Source organism: Drosophila innubila, assembly GCF_004354385.1.
Source record: "Drosophila innubila isolate TH190305 chromosome 3R unlocalized genomic scaffold, UK_Dinn_1.0 2_E_3R, whole genome shotgun sequence".
Lineage (NCBI taxonomy): Eukaryota > Metazoa > Arthropoda > Insecta > Diptera > Drosophilidae > Drosophila > Drosophila innubila.
The window spans coordinates 21,582,606-21,597,193 of NW_022995380.1; the positions used below are offsets into that span (position 1 = coordinate 21,582,606).

Sequence of the window (14,588 nt, forward strand, 5' to 3'; positions counted from 1 at the left end):
TATTTTTTTTTTGAAAAAACTCAACATTTGCAACTCGATTTACTATTTTCCGATGTATCGATAACCCGATACTTATTTTTGGCAATTTTCTATTTTGGTATAAAACTCGATCTAAAGTTTGAATATACAACACTACCTAATATTATTTTGCTCAGCCTAAAAGTATACCATAAAAATATGACAACTAACAAACATTTTGCTTTGGCTGTAAGTTTTCATAATTTGTAGCAATGTACTCGAATGTGTTTTGTATATGCTTTGTTAAATGTTGAACAAAATACTTTCTGTACAAGCTTTATTAAACACAACAAAGTTGATAACAATCTTAAGATCGTAATGATAAAGGGTGCATTTACTCTTAAGCAAGAGCAACAACTATTTATGCAACTTGAAGCTCAACAACTGATGAACGCCAACTGACAAAAATGGCGCCTGCGCTCCAAATCTTATCAAAGAGAGCGCTTAGTGTTTGGGTTACAGTGGTCAACAATACATAGATTTACAGGCAAAACTAAAATAAGCGATGCTAGAAATTTGGCGGAATGCAAGAAAATTATAGGTGACATGATACAATTTATTAAAAATGGAAGCTCATGAAAAAAAAAAATGAAATGAATAAAGAGAGCATTTGAAATGCTTTGCTTATCAATTTCGCAACACGGTTGCATTCATTGTCATCAGCTAGAGCTACCTTGAAAGAGCGGGAGAGCGCTTCCCAGTGAGAGAGCAAACTGGAGCAGCAGCGTGTGCCAAATAACAGTAAACAAAGCGTAGCACATGCTAGGCACTAAAGTTACCGTTGTCGCTGCTGCTGCTGCTGCTGCCTCAGCTGCTGTCGTTGCTGCTGCTGCTGCTGCTGCTTGTTACGCATCGCCCTATCAGTTGATGTCTGGCGCCAAAGCGAACTGGAGCAACGAAAACGCGACAATAGCAAAAGCTGAGAGCTCCAATGCTGCACAGCACGAATGCTCCAGAGAAACAAAAAGAGAGAGGGAGAAAAAGAGAGAGTAAAGCAGAGAGTGAGAGAGTAAGAATTACTGCCTAAGCCGCAAGGCAGCAGTGCGAGAGAGAGAGAGAGAGAGCGCGCTGTAATATTGCTAGACCCGCACAGAATTTTTGGTCGCGACATTGCTCAGTGCTCAACTTGACGTCGTGCTGTGAAAAAGTCGTACCGAAAATATCCGGCAATATCTGTGACAGCGCTCATCCACCCACCGTCCGCCATCTGCTCGGACTCCAGGTTTGCGGCCCGTACGTATGCGGAATTGCCGCCGGTTGTAAAACAGAAGAGCAAACAATTTTTGCATAATATGTAAAGCAAATATAAATACAACAAAACACAAACAAAAAAAAAAAAACACCATCAAAACAAACAACAACAAGCAAAGCATAGTGAAAATTAATCAACTATTTAGTGTTATCATAAAAGTAAAAAAAAGAATTTGAAAAAAAATAAACAAACAAACAACAACAGCGCAACCACAAAAATAAATGCAGCGAATAGCGATTTGTCGCCTCTTTTCTCAATTCCCAATTCACATTTGCCAGCAATAAATAGTCGCAGTCAGCGCGTCGCTCAGTTGCGTGTTATCAGGCAGGCAGACAATAATAACAACAATAATAAATACAAAAAGAAAAAAAAGAATAAAAAGTAGCAATAACAGTGACAGTGAGAGAGACACGTTCAAATACTCGTATACTTAATAAAAAGCAAAAGTAAATCGAGGCGAAATGTAACTGCATTTGAATTGGACGCCGACGTCAAAGCAAACGCACATGTGAGTAGCTAAATATTTTTGTTGTTGCGCATACCTGTGTGTGTGTGTGTGTGTTTATCTCCAGCTCAGCTTAGCTCAGCTGTAGCTAAAGCTGATGCTGATGCTGTGTGTGTGTGCTGCGTAAACAAAGCAACCAAACAAAACACACACCCGCAAATAAAACACACACAAATTAGTAGACCAAAGCAAACTGAACTGCACAGAACCCCAATGAGAAAATTACAATATTTTACCCTTGAATATGAATTTGCTGCGAGTATTTTATGTATTAACGAGGGGCTAAGGAACGAATGCGGTGCCAGAAAGCACTTTACTTTTCAACAACTTTTTTCGCCTCAAATTTCATAAATATAAATAAAAAGCAGCGACGTGAGCAACTTTCTGTTTTTATATTATTTTTGCTTTCTTTCCTTTTTCTGTCTCTTTTCATTTTTGTCGCTTCTTTCTGAAGTGTAACGCAAATTACTTTAAAAATTGTTTTCACACAGTTTCTTAGCATGTTTTTTTTTGCTAGCGCGCGTATTTTGTCTTGTTGGCCTTTTGGAGATTCGCCAAGTAGTCCATCCCCCCAGTGAGTCGTCCAGACAGTGAGTCAAGTCAGTCAGTTAGTCAAATCCATTAGGTTCTTGTTTTTCTCCTCCTTATTTTTGTTCTTTTCAATACAAAAAAAGAAACGTTTTGCATCAACCACAGCTGTCTGTTTATACAGTAGATCTCTTGTATTATTTTTCTTTTCACTTTACTTTGTAAGGATTTTAAAAAATAACACAATTTACTGACTTATTTTGTTTCTTTGAAAATACTTTCTCACCACTTGCTTTAACTGTTTCTATTGTCAAAGTCAACAAAAAGGGAACTGGATTAGTCGGAGGACTATTGCAGCAAGCAAGACCACTTAAAACCTTTAAGTTTTGGAAGGTGCAATATAAATTTAAGAGAAGAATAGCAGTCAACTTTTAAAACCAATATAAAATTACTGAGAAACACTATTAACTTAACTTTCGAGTTTAAATCAAGTTCAGGTTGCTATGAGCTGACTAAGGAGTTTATATAATCTCTGTCAAGTTGCTAATAATCTAAGCGAAAGGATTATAAAATGGGTTCAGTAATAATTGGTTTAAGTATTACTTCTAACTTCAACTTAAATAATTTGAAGCTCAAAGTAAAAGTAGTAAAGTTTTAGGTTTCTCTTTCAAACAGGGTATTAATAGTCTTCGATTCCCTCGTTATTCAGATTTTTATATAGCACCCGGCGCGTGTTTTCGTGCCTAACCCTCCATAACAGCCGTTGTCCTATTCTGTGCCTTCGAGTCGAGCTGGTCTGACGTTCATTGGCTTTATGCGGTCCGCAGGCGGATATTTGTTTTTGTTATTGTTCCTTCATTCTCAGCGCCATTTGCCTTGACTTGAGCTTCCTTTGCCTTTGGCGCTTCCATTGTGCTTCGCCCTCATTTCCATTTCTATACCCACCTACATTTCGCATTTCTATCTATTCAGCCACTGTTTCATCATCGGCCATAAAATGGTGTCTCTGCGCACATTTCGCTGGTCGCGTTCACATCTGTGACAGGCTTCTGCCTAGTTTAACCTTGCCTTGGTTCGTTTTATGGCCTACATCGCGCCTAAGTCTTTTATTCCCTCATCTGCTCCTGCTTTCCTTTTGCCAGACATAAACACATTTTCGCAACTTTATTTTGTTCCTCAATTTCTTACGCATTCTTTTCTTTTCACACTGCTTTTTCTTAACGTTTGGCCCACATTTTCTATTTCCTTTTACCAACTTCATTTAATCAGCAATTCATTTATTAAAACGCTTTGACGTCTTTGATGTTCTTGCTTTGTTGCTTTCTTTCTTTTTCTATCTCTCTGCCTATTTTAATTGACCTTGAAGCATTTTCCTCTGGTTTATTGATTCAGCTAGGTCCCCATGTACTTGGATAAAATTGACGCTAATTCGCTATCGCGTGAGCAAATTATTGCCATAGATAAATCCAAATTCATTTGATTGCATTCGACATTATTCCTCTGGGCGATGTGCTCTGATTCCAATGATATTTGCTATGGGCTCCAATCAAGTATATGATTAAATTTGGTACACAGAAAGCTTTGGTTAGAAGCAGTTCGCAAATGACTGATTAGTATTGCTTTAAAAAATATAAAAAATGTTCTCTTTAAACCTTGTTAGTATATTAATCAATTAAATATCCATGGTCTAAGTCACCTTTTTACTTATGTAGAATATAGTTGTTTGCTTCAAATAAAAAATAATAATTAAAATAATTTAATAGGTTCATTGTAAATAATCTCTTTCAGATAAAAAGTGACTTTTTTTATATATAAACACGTATATAAATATTTCAAACCATCTTCTCATCATCTAATCATCACGTGCAACAAAAAATAAATACTCATAAATTACGTATACGCAAGGTGTATGACTTTTAAAAAGCTATCAAGGTTTTTGAAACTCCCATCAATATTGCTCATAAAATTTAAAAAAAAAAACCAAATTACATATTCACTTTAGGACTTAGAACTATTAATATTGACCAAAGACTCGAGCAAACTTTTCTGCGCTGCAAATAGTTGAGAAATGTTATGAAAAGCAGACGCTGTCGCCATTGTCGACGTTACTTCTTGGCCAGAAAAAACAACCTGCTGGCTCGGTTGCTGTTCCGCAGCAGCCGTTGTCTGACTCTTGGTTCATTTTCATTTTCATTTTTGTATTTTTCATTTGGCAGCGACGCCACAAAGAGCAACGCGAAGAAAAAGTTTCGCTTTACCCTGTTTTTATAAGACGCTTATCCATCTTACCCATTTTTATCCGTGTTTCTCTCGCCTTTCTTGTCGATATTTTTCAAAGAGTTCCTGCAACATTTTCTTGGCTTGGCACATTTGTGGTCTGGCCCGAACTGACTTCTAGTTGCTGCTGTTGACCACAAGGGAAAAATACTGAAAAAACTGGAAATATAAATAACTTGACTATAAGATACCCGTGCACTTTTATGCATTTTCAGAAACATTTTAAAGTCAAAATTAGTAAACAGTAAAGTAAAGAAATATATAAAATAAAGATCAATTGCAATAATATATATTTATGTATCTTATTAAATTATTAGATTAATACTTCATAATATGTTTACATTCTGTTTCTCTATTTTATTATCTAAAAAAGGTAGAAAAAAACCTTCGCAGCTTTCGAATGATGTTCATAACAAAAGTGTTCGTCTTTGGGGATTTTCGCTTTACTGCTCATCGCATGAATTTTGCAGCACGAGGATTTTCTTTTTTTCTTTTTGTGCAAATACATGTACTAACCGCTTTCCGTTATACAATAGTTGTTTTGGTCGTTGGATTTTCTGATTATTCCTTTTGCGCTATTTTTAGCAGTCAACATTTATTTTGGTCAGTGGTATTTTCTTTCTGTCTTTGTTGTTGCTAATTTGGCCGCAAAGTTGACCCTCGTCTTGTTGACTGTGTGTGAAAACAAAACGATAGAAAAAACGAGACGCAATGTTTACGGAGAATGCTTTCAATTAAAGGCTTTGCCTAGTTTTGCATGCAGAGCCAATAACAACAGCTAGGAACATGTATTGGGTTTTACTATCGATTATGTAATCATGAATGACCAACAATGCCACGTGGACTTGTCGTGTGATTAAATTTTCCAAACTACTCCACATTGTTACAGCTGAGTATTATATAATATTACACATACGCAGCGTGTACATACAGCGTATGTTAGTTTGTCATTTCATTATGGAAACGTGTGACAAGCAGCTGAAGGATTGCTAAAATTGTTGTACCATTGTCCTTGTTTCCCTATCGACCGTTTGCTGAACTCAGCAAGTTGCTTTCATAATTTAATTATCTCGCGAAAATTGTCGCTACTATAAAAGCTGCTCATTGAGTTAATTTGTAACAATTTGCACTGAGATGAAACAGCAACGTCCGCATTTTTGCTTTTACCGTTCGTTCTCGGTTTCGCCCTCTTTCTCGTTTTCTTCTTTATTGTACTGCTGGCCAGTTAATGTCGCGGCCAGCTTAAGCGAAAGGATTGCCTTTTCTGTAGCCACCAACAAGGCTATAAGCATGAAAAATAAATAACATTTACCTGACCCCGCCTCCCCTGTCCCCTCTTCCATTGCCCACCGAACCTCTGCACTTGCCCCTCAAAAAAACTGTTCGTTAAATCGTGCGGCAATAAAGAGTCAACCACTTGGCCAACAGTTTCGGCTCAGTTTTGCTGTTGACTCTTTCGTGTGCATTTAATTAGCATAATTTGATTTGTATACTGCCGGTTCTACTCGCTTTATATTCAAATTAAATATAAGTAAATTGCAATTTATTGCAGATAACTCTTATTAAGTTTTGTTTTTTACTTGTCACCCAAACAAAATTTAATTTGCAACCGATTTAAAATTTGTTCAATTTCATTTAAGTTAGTCAAGTTAAAAAGTTTAAAGTTTGACACGATTTTTCAACAAATTACGAGCAACAAGAATTGTCAATCTCAATTTAAATAAGTTATGGCTTTACTGGTCGACAAAGTGGCAGAAAGTTAACTGAATGTGCAGAGTCAATTTTAAGCAAACTAATGAATATCTAAGAAACATACTAAGCTTGTTTCTCTTGATCTAGACTATGAAATTAACATAAAAAGTTTACTTTAACTTTAAGTTTTTAGTATTTTAAGCTTGCCCAACTGTCAGTTACTTACAGTTTTCCATTCACAAATTGAATGAATATAAATAAGCATGTTAAATAAATTAAATAAATATTAAAAAAATTATTATATTGTTATTAAAGTTAATTTTCTTCAAAAAAATAAAAAATATCATAAAGTATTTAACATGTAAATGAAAAACTTTACAAGCACTTAACTTCACTTAAAGATGAAAACTTTACTCAATCGACACGGGCCCTAGTTAAAGCTCTTTAACTTAAAAACTAGCTTATACCTATTACTCATAAAGTACAAGGGTATATTTTATTCACAGATTACAATACATACAAGGGGACAATAAGAGATCTGCAAGCCTCTAAAGAACATATATCCGCTATTAACACATAGATCTCGCAGACTTCTAAGAACTCCACGCAGATCAAGTTTATTTTAAATTTTTGCCACGCACTTACACCATAATATAAAAGTATAATTTACTATTTTCATTTGTCATACTTAAGTAATCAGATCGAAGAGATAAATCTATTTTAAGTTTTTAAGCAACGCAAAACACCTAGGAGTATGCAATAAAATTTATAGATGAAAATAATATACTACATCCAAATTGAGTAATGGGTATCTCATATTCTTGGACTCGACTACAACATTTGTAGTACTTTTTATTTAAAAACTATTTGGAATATTTTATATTTTTGTTTCATACAAACTTGCAGGCTATTTGGCAACTGCAGGTCATTGCTGCCAGCGAGAAAACTGTACAAACTTTTAACCACAAAAAAAAAAGGAAGGAGAGCAGCCATTCAAGTTTTTTTTTGTTCTGTGGAAATTTTGTGAAAAGTCAGCAAATTTTACTCACGCCTTTGAGTTTGTGGCAATGGCGGAAAAGGGGACTCTGGAATGGAAAGTCTACACAAAAGTCGCAGCATGCAAATTTCCGGCTTTTAGCATCGCTCTGTTGTGTGACTGTGTGTGTCTATGTGTACCACAGTTGGAGCAACAGTGCGCAGCAGAAGTGTACGCATTCCAAGCAAATGCTCACGAATGTATGAATATTTGATATAGCAAATGTTACTAAATACATACATGCATGCCCTTTAGCTGCGTTTTGCTTTAGCCGACCCACTTGGAACTTTCAGCATGACAGAAGCACTTCTGCATGTCTAATATTTTAATTCGAGCAAATTAGCTAGTAATGTGCTGAAACTTCACTTTCCAATGCACTGCCAAAGTAATGGCTCATCATGCTGAGTAGTTAAAATCCTGTAAGCATAATGTTGTGATTATCTTTCATAGTGCAAAGAGGATCTTTATGCGCGAGTCGTCCAACTGGGATATTACCAAAGCAACATGCCCAGAGAAATCTGCAAAAAGGACATATGTAAAGTGTCAGCCTGTATGTGTCGGTCTGTCTGTCTGTCTGTCTGTCTGTCTGTTTTTCTATCTCGTGTGTATTTTGCGGTTTTGCAATTCAAGATGTGGCTTCCCCTCCAGTTCCAGTCTGAAGAGTTCGTTTAGAGACCCTCCCCAGCCCCCGCAGCCGTATTCAGACGCGACTGTTGGCTGCTTAAGTGCCCAAGCTCAACTTTGATGCTGCCTGTTCTTCCAACTGCTATCTGAATGTCTATGTGTGTGCAAGTCATAAACGATTCTTGCTGCTCATGCTATATAAAAATCTATGCTACATTAGTTCGTTAGCTTAAACCATCGTGCTTGTTGTTGTTGTTGATACTGTATATATTTTGTTTGTCTTAAGGGTTGTTGTTGCTGTTGCGCTTTTGTTTGTTCCGAGCTATGCTCGGGCATTGTGTGTCACTGAAGAGCGCTTGAGGTTACCAGGCAAAGCCAACTGACAGACCCATGGATAGGCAGGCAGATAGCTACAGTTGTTCATGTCGTGGCATTTAGTTATGGCCTAGTCATGACAGCAACAACGCTGCACACATAATGCGGCTAAAAAGAGCCATAAACATTTTGCCAGCTACAGCTTGAACAATGTTCGTGTAATTATTCCTGAGCTGCTGTCACGTCAGACGTCAGACGCCAGATGCCAGCGACTCTTGACTCCTGCCCTTTGATAAGCCACTAATCCCAGTTGCTCAACAGACTCGGCAACGTGCCGCCTGCAGCTTCCTTTGCCAACGTTGTGTCCTTAACAAGCAAATACCTGCTAACAATGGCAACAAACTGCAGCAACAAGCGTCTAAACTTATTATTAACTGCCGACAACCATAATTAGATTTACTTCATTTTATCAACAGTTTTGTCAGCTAAACGCATTCAAACAACAATTAAAATTACTGGTTTGTGCTGAGTTTAAATATTGTACAACTTGTGGCCATAAAGATATTGGTTTGGTGTATAAATTTAAGTATTAAAGAGCTTAAACTATTAAGTATTATTAGTACTTCAAATATTGAAAACATTTTTAGAGAATAATAAAATATTTGAAAACTCTAATTTTAATTGAAAGAATAAAGCAGGAAGTAAATTCATTTAATTGTTATAGTGTTTATCCGTTTCACGTAATTTCTGCAAAGGATCTGATTATTTTCTAATATATTTCTTGTTGCAGTCAGAAATGCACAAGTGCTTTTTTAACGAACTGATTGAAAAAGTCAATGGTTCGTAGTAGAAATGTCAATTATTAGAACTGCTTCAATTGTGACTGCAGCCGAAAGGTAGTTGAGCACGCGCACACGCTGCGTATGAGCAATGTGAGGCGACAATTAAAAAATAGGGCAAATGTCCCATGTCACGTATACGGCATGTGACACTAGTTTTTATGTTTAATTACAGTTTTAATGGGCTCAGAGTGACCCACGAAAAACCATTCGCGGCAACATTAAATTGGATCTGAGCGAACGCAATAAATATGAATAACGTGCTGGCCTTTTGAAGCGGAAATACTGCAGGAGACTGAGGCACAAATGGGACATGAAATAAAAATGAAATTAATTACTCGTGTGCCACAGGGCTGGCAAACTATGTGAGGGTTTACTGAAAGGCTATCCAATATACATACATACATACATAGTTCATTTGCATATACTCGCATGCACGAGTAGATACGAAGGGCTTCGCAATGTATGCTTTAAGTTTTTCCGGAAAACTTGTAGAGCTTGAGGCCGCTGCGTTCTAATCGAAAAGTTCCAGAAAAAGAGAACAGACTTTTGAGGCAAAATAACCAAACTCAAGTAAGAAAGTTCATTTCTTCTTAACAAGAATTGCCCGCACACGCACTGGCACGGACGGAGGCTTGGCAAAAGGAAGAGGTACAACCGCATTATCGTATACACACGCACGCACACACACTCACGCACACACACACACGCACGCACGCAATAAACGTGAGTATAAATTTCATGGATGGCTCGAAAATACTGAAATGGCGTCAGGCAACATTTGAATAACACGCATGTGCGTGTGGCAAGTGAAATAGTTGTATGTGTGCGTGTATAGACTTGTTTCTTGTTAACGTGCCACGTTGCTTGCTGCTGCAACAATCGTCTTGTTGTCATGCCCCTCCTGCTGCTTCAGTTGTTTGCTTTTACATTTACCATTTCACTTTGTGCTTGTTATTGCCACTTCTGGATTCAATCAATCTTTCTTGCAACCTGAACAACTTTTGCACGACAGCGCCAACACGAGTGCCATTTTTCGTACCTTACCTGCGCTTTGTTGTGTTACCTTCTCTCCTTACCCTCTTTTCCCCTTCATACGTCTCTCTTCATCACTTTAAGCCACACACAGCACACACTCAAACACGGGGCGTATGCGTAATGTGATATTGTTTGATTTTAGACAGAGTTATGTTTAGCTGCCAAGTCGTATGCAAATTTTGCTTCTGCAGCTAGAATCCATACAAAATATTAATCTATTAGCTGCTAATAGATTCTTGATATGCAAATTTGTTAGCCGTACGATGGATAGCAGCAAATATTTAACTATTATCGAATGTGCGTAGGCGGAAACCGAAGCAAGGCTGACGCGTGTTATAACTATTAGTTGCCCCAAAGAGGATGTATTTATTGGCATGACGATGTTTTCTTTAGAAATTCACTACATTTAAACCACATCTTGGTTTTAATTTATTGAAAATATTTAGAACTTTGCTGTACTTAATAAATTTAAAGAAGCTTTCTGCTGTGAACCGTAATCTCCCTTCCGCTTTAATAACTATAATATTGTGAAAAGTATAATGTTTACATAAGTAGTGCTTACAAATATATGTTCACACACAAACCCATATTCAGAGTTCCATTTGATAACTTTATGCGTGTTCGCCGAGCGTAAAAATTGAAATTCTCTTGGTTACGAATAAAAAAGCAATTTCAGTTGCAGTTAATAACGTCATCGATACGCATCCATTGCGTTGTCTGCTGGACAGTCCAAGCTCAGATTTTCTGGGAAAAGCCACAGCCACAACCAGAGCCGCAGTCAGGGCTACAAACCCAGCCACAGATTCCCATAAATAGTTGTCGTTGCGGTCTGTTGCTCAGCCTGCAGTAGTTTGGCAAACGGGGCGTATGAATACGAGTATTCGTAATTTTTGAGCGCACATGGAAGCGAAAGTAATGGACAAGGCCAAAACCTCAGTGATTTCTGCCATATATTTAAGTCTTTTTTTCCGTTATCATTTTGTGCTCATAAATTTAAATGGAATTTGAATTCAGAGTCAAAGACTTAAATCTTTTGCATAAATGAAATTGTAAAAAGTATTGAAATTTTAAGTATACATAATTTTAGCTGTAGAAAAAACCACAAAAATTTTGATTCAGTAACTGACCAATTAAAGCTTGAATTTATATATCAGTCAGCTTAATTTTGCAATTCGTTTAGAATTCAGTTTATTTGTTAGGTTGCAAAATTATAAAAATCAGTGGCATGACAGCTGTCAGATAGTACGAGTAATTACATTTACCTGTCCGAAAACTGTAAATCAATGGCAGTTGTTGGTGGAAAATAAAACAACAATTTATGGCACAATCAATTCAAAAAGATATTCAACTGATTTGCAACACGTAACGCATTTTAATTGAATTTGTTTGTTATCAAAACGCGCATAGAATTGCGAAATGCATGATTGACTGACTGCTGACTGAAAGCCGGACGGTGCTGAGAAGCGGAAGAGGAAACCGAAAGGAAATGCCAACAAAGTCAAGTGTGGAGAGCGTGGAGAGAACGCACAATAAATATGCAAAGCGCGAACATTTGATATTTTTCAAATGCCAGCGGAAAATGCAGAGAGAATGTCTGAGAGAAAACTGCTGTTGCTGCTGCCACAGAATTCTCACACGCCCCGCAATGTGACAGTGGAGTGACAGCATCCTGACATGTGATTGATATGCAGAATGAGAGTGTTTGCTCAGAGTAGTCTGTCGGCATCAGGAAGTAGCAAAAAATGAATAGAGAACGCAACCGCCGGAACAAGACAAACTAATACAAAAGGCCGATGTGTGAGAAAACCGCACAGGAGATAAGGCAAAGCACAGGGTTGAGGTGACTCCTGATACCACATTAAAGGGCACCACTTGAAACCGCATTAATCTCACTCTTAGTCTCTTATTCTCTGGCAAAGTCTGTGACAATGTCGCCTTAATTTATGTAAAGTTATGTAAGAAGTAAGCCGATACCCATACAACACTTATTTAGGTTGATACTGTTGATTGAATTTACATGCGAGTCTCTCCAGATGTTGAGATCTGCTAATTTACAACTCTGCTTCGAATTGTAAATATATATGAATATATATGTATGAAAAAATTTCCAACACGCGCTTCAGTCTCTGAATAGAATGACAAACTGAACTTGTTATAATCAAACGAAAGTGTAAATCAAATCTACAACTGAAATGTCAATAGTTATAAATATTAGCTTATTATTAGTTGAGTCAATAATAGCGTCATACGGCTTACGCTGCGTATGCATAATTTTATTGGTTTTGGTCGAGCACACGTGTCGTATGCGTGACGTAGCTATCAGCTTTGTTACCTTCATGTTGTTCAACTTTACTGAACTTAAGTTTGACAATTTAAGACCACATTTTAGCCAAAAGATTTTCTTTTGGTGGACTTAAGTGACATTTGCAAATGCATAAAACGCATACGAGAATGAGAGTGAAGCTTACCAAGTTCTCGTTAGCCAGTTTCTAAACATATCTACAACCAAACGAACTTGTATATACATATGTACATACATCTGTCACATTTATGGCTTACTGCAATTGCTCGATTTTTCAAGCAGGAAGCAGTTGCTAAAGTTTTGCAAACAACCGACGACAAACCCGCAACGTTTTGAAATTTATTTTATTTCTGTGACATTTTTGGCAATTTATTTTCCAAGCACTCGCTACGTCCATTTGAACTGACTGTCAGGCACAAATTGCTTTGATGTTTGGCAATGCTTCAAACAAATTTGGACAGGCTGTTGGTACTTAATGCTCTCGTTGTTTGTGTTGTTTGTGTTGTTCGTGTTTTGTGGTTGTCGCGGCTGTGGCGGATGGCTGCAGTTATCCGGCTTTGCCAGTTAACTTTATGTGCTGCACTGGGCGTCCAAGTAAAGTACTTTGGATAGGGCTATTAACACATCAGTGTTCAAATTTAACGAGCAGCTCATTCACTCGCACTCACACTCGCAAATGCAAACGGAGCAATAAAATTGAAAAGGGAGAAGCGGCCGGAACTTGTAAAATATCCGGCATGTGCAGGAAAACGGAAAGTCAAAGTCGAGTGTTGCCTGTTTTGCCACTGCGTTCACTCCCTATCGGCCTCACTGTTGATCCCGACTGATGGCCTTATAAAATGATATGAGTCATTTTTTTATTTGCCACCATCGAAGAAAATAATATAATGAGAACCGTTGCAATGTTCGCCTCGACGCCTTTGCTTCCTGATGCCATTTCATTTTCGGCTTAATTTACCCCTTAAGTGCAGCATTTTCGGATTTTATTTCCACTGTCTGCTTACTCATGCATTATATAAATGCGTATGAGCATTTTTACTCGTAGTATCGTAAGTACATCTTTCTGTATTTTTTTTTCTTCTTGCTAAATTACATCAGCACGTAGAGCAGCTATAGTTGCTCGAATAAGTATGCGACCCAAATGATGGGTTCAAGAGTTTTAACAGCTGTTTTACAATACAACAAATGGCATTCAACTTGAGCGCTTAGTTGCATGCTTACGTGTCTGCCATGCAACGAGTGTTTGTTGTTGCAAGTATTTGTCACATTCATATCAAATGGAACTGTAGGTTAAAGTGCTGGGCATATTGACAGTTACAATACGTATACGTATATACCACATGTGTTGGCTTTTATTCGACATCCAAGGAAAATGTGTTAAAGTGAACAAAATGCTTTGTCATTGTTCACAATACCTGCCATATTGTCGAACACTCACTCACATTGCACTGCAGTGTTGAAATTTTAGCTAATTTATTGCTGGTTTCCTTAAATTGTATAAAGAAATGTAGATTTCGGTTTCGTTAATAAAATTTAAATGCAGCAAGAATTTAGAGACCAAACCATAATCAAAATGACATTCTTTTTGATAAAGTCATGACAGTTGATGAGAAATTAAAGGTTGAGCTTAAATATTTTCAATTTTAAAAATTTCAATGGACTCCTTAGCATTATAATCAGAACCGAGATCAAAAGAGTAACATTTTTTTTTAAAACAATGTAAATAAAAAATTTAATGCAGAATGATATTAGCGCCAATGAATTTAAGCCATGATTAATATGACATTCCGCTTGAAAATCCGTTGAGTTTAGATAATGGTATGAATTTGGAACTAACAATTTTCCGAAACTTTTGTCCAATTTGGCATGATTTTTAAAAGTGAAAACTTACATGAAAATTTCTCATTTAGATTGAAGTAAATAGAATTTAGCTTTTTCATAGGTATACAAAATTTCAATAAATTATACATCTATTCTAATAAAAATTCTATGCACAAGAAATATTTATTTTTAACTTATATTATTTATAATTCGATCACAAATATGATGGTAAAAGAAATCTTACGCAAGACCAATTACAAGATATCGTAGTAGTCAAAATGTCGCATTTCTGCTTGGTTTGCATATTTAAGAATTATGAAATCAAAACTCTTGGAACGAGT

At 36.8% G+C, this 14,588-nt stretch overlaps 1 protein-coding gene across 1 annotated transcript in view; it reads left to right on the forward strand.

Annotated features, from left to right (window-relative positions):
- The first annotated feature begins 1,105 nt into the window (after window positions 1–1,105).
- Window positions 1,106–14,588, forward strand: part of LOC117790574 (cGMP-specific 3',5'-cyclic phosphodiesterase) — a 46,262-nt gene continuing 32,779 nt past the window's right edge. The window contains exon 1 of the mRNA XM_034630056.1: window positions 1,106–1,778. The gene's annotated coding sequence lies outside the window, so the exon portion shown is untranslated. The remainder of the gene's footprint in view (window positions 1,779–14,588) is intronic.